The following is a 2,954-nucleotide window of genomic DNA, read 5'->3' as shown; positions in this document are numbered from 1 at the left end:
ATTCCAGGTTCCAATGGTGTGTTGATCCTTAGAACATCGGATTCGCCGTTCACCACCAGCACCGTCGGCCGCTAGCCGTCCTTTCGGCTTTGAGCTAGCTGCATCATCACGTCTGGGGCTAGTTGAACTCAAATCAATTTATGGGTGATTTTTCAAATGCAAGTGCTAGAATCGGCATAGTCATCTTCTTTTAACTTTAATGCACCTATTCTCTAAACACAGCTGTAAAAGGTGTTGAAGGGATGCTCTGTGATGTGTGAGGCAGCTCCATCTTCCAGAAGGCTTCATGAGAACAGGCTGTCTCCAATTTGCTTTCCCAGCAATCCCAGGGGAAACATTTTCAGCATGTGCCCAAGCATTGCAGAGAGCATGGGAAAGCTCTCAATTCCCCCCTTTTCTGGGGTATGCACTGCCTCTGTACTTCAAGAAGGGTAATTTTAAAATATGGTTTTAGTTGTTCTTTTGTACACTGCTCTGTGTGCAAAATACAGCTGCTGCTAATTTTAGTACTATTGATGGTGGTGATACTGATGATGATAATGAAAATATCAAATCCTTCAATCCACACATGAAAAAAAAGGTCTTTGGAAGTTCTTTTTTAACATAAACTCCCTACCCCCAAAATATGACACTGACCAGAGTTTGCCAGCCAATACGTGCAATCAGTGCTTGAAGTGTGGAAGTCAGATCTTCACTGGAAGTGTGTGTGTGTTTGTGTGTATTTTCATTGGCTGCATAATCTCTTAGGGCAAAAATATCTCTACAAAAACAGTAAAGGTAGAGATGTTTTGTTTACATTTTCCCCAGTCTAAACAAATGAATGACATTCATTTCAATGAATTTCACACATTTTAAACATATATACTTCAGTTTATTGTTACTTCAGTTTAACAGATACTTAAAAGCATAACCAAGTTTAACAGATACTTAAAAGCATAACCAAGTTTAACAGATACTTAAAAGCACAACCAAGACAAAGGGGGAAAAAGGAAGAAATAAAGGGATTTACAAGCAGTGTATTATTTAACACACATTTTCAAAGTAATGTTAGATTACTACTAAATGATATTAACTGTTCTTGACATCAAATCTATAATGAATAATTAGCAAAATCAGCCAAAAATAAAAGCCAGGAAGCAGAATAAGCAATTAATAGAAAATTCTAACAAATGTAAAAGGATATGTTTTTCTTATAACAAGGCAAGCAAGATTTAAGGTTTTAAAGCTTTATGCAAGAGAAACCTAAACTTTGGGTGAGGTGCAGGTTGAAGTGCAGAATTGTAGTCCATAAATGGTTTACAGGTTGAATTAAATTTTTTAAAAATCTAAATGCAAAGTTATTTTTTACATTGATGTGTACTTGCACAACTTGGTCTGCCATTCTTCTGACGAAGGAATGGTGTATAATTTCCATTAAAAATGTAATGTCTCCTGGCAGCTGTTATTGTATACAAAGCCAGCTCCATATACTTTGTAAGCATATCAAGTTTGGTGATGCTTAACAGGAAAACAGCTGGCAGGAAGAAAAATCAATAGTTAAGATATTTTGTAGTAAATTATCTTGCAAAATTGTTGAGCTTGCCACCAAGTATGAAAAAATGATCTAACCTAATTGTTGCATTTCCAGCAATTTTTGGAATATGTATTATTTTGGCAATCAACAAAATATACCAGTAATAAAACATCTTGTACCATTTTTTTCTAAGTGTAATATTCACAGTAAATTTGATATTTATCTTCCATTGATAGTTCCATTGTTGCATATTAATTGTCCTGTTTACATTCTGTATCCATTTAATCATACAGTCTTTGATTTGTTCAGTTTCTGAGTCATATTTCAGTAACAACTTATTTATAAACCCCAACAGATGTTCTGAGTTTCGTGTTACAAGGGTTTCCATTTCAGTCAAGTCCCTTTGTAATCATAATTCATCCTGAAATATACTACTTATTTGAATATACTGAAAACATTAAAGTGGTTTTGACCATTCCAAAGAAAGAGTCTCGAAAGGTTTCATCTTTATTGTGTTAAAGATTAAGTCTTGCAATTGATATAAATTATTATCTCTCCATGGCTACACCTTCATGAAAATAAATATTTAGTATTGAAGCAATGGGTGATAAATCCAGACTTATCTCCCACATTTATCCCATAATTTTAGTATGCTATTTATAATTAAATAACCTCTTATAGACTACACTTCTGTTTGTATCCAACCAAAGATATTAATACAAATCTTCTGGGAGCCCTGACCCTTTAGTAGAAGTGATCCAGTTGTATGGTGATACAATCCAATTTGTAACCCAAGTTAAACAACTGGCTTCATGGTATAATTTGATACTGCCAGTCCAGCTCATTCTTTCACATCTTGCACAATTGTAAATTTAACCATTGGTCTTTTATTTGACCAGATCAAATTAGTTATTTATTTCTGTCACTCATTTAATATTTTTGGTTCAATTTAAGATTCTTAAGTAAAAACAATCAGAACTCTAGGAGCATTCTGGATATAATAGATCGGTCATGTTTGCATCCTCCAACATCCACCCTTCACTTGACAGCCCATGACGGGCTTCTGAAATGAACATAAAGAAAGAGAGGAGAACTAGGTTACAGAAGGCCATTTCCTCTTCTCTCGAGACAACATCTAGAAGTGACTTATGCCTGGCAGTCAAAAACATACACCTTGCACAATTGCTTCCTCCACCGGATTCAGCCATGAGCTATCTAGTGGCCCATAAGTCCCAATAAGCAGATCCTATAAAATTTTGCAGCTATTATAATTCACAGCACAGCACAGTTCATTCTCTGACTATTCTCTCCTGATTAGTGATGTTATCAAGGTGCCACGTTCAGGCTAGTAATTCATGGAGGCAAGTCTAGGCTGACTTTAATGGGACCTTCACTGATTTGTAGCTTTTCTGATTCACTGGCATGCAGGTGAGCTGGAAAG

The 2,954-nt window shown here is 35.5% G+C and overlaps 1 long non-coding RNA gene across 1 annotated transcript; it reads left to right on the top strand.

The window, feature by feature from the left end:
* Positions 1-537: 537 nt before the first annotated feature.
* Positions 538-2,000, top strand: LOC134494847 (uncharacterized). The gene is made up of 2 exons (XR_010067710.1): positions 538-876; positions 945-2,000. It is a non-coding gene; the product is annotated as an uncharacterized LOC134494847 (long non-coding RNA).
* The last annotated feature ends 954 nt before the right edge of the window (positions 2,001-2,954 follow it).

Source organism: Candoia aspera, chromosome 3 (genome assembly GCF_035149785.1).
Source record: "Candoia aspera isolate rCanAsp1 chromosome 3, rCanAsp1.hap2, whole genome shotgun sequence".
Lineage (NCBI taxonomy): Eukaryota > Metazoa > Chordata > Lepidosauria > Squamata > Boidae > Candoia > Candoia aspera.
Note: the sequence above shows the minus strand (reverse complement) of the source record. Positions and strands in the feature narration are given on the sequence as shown.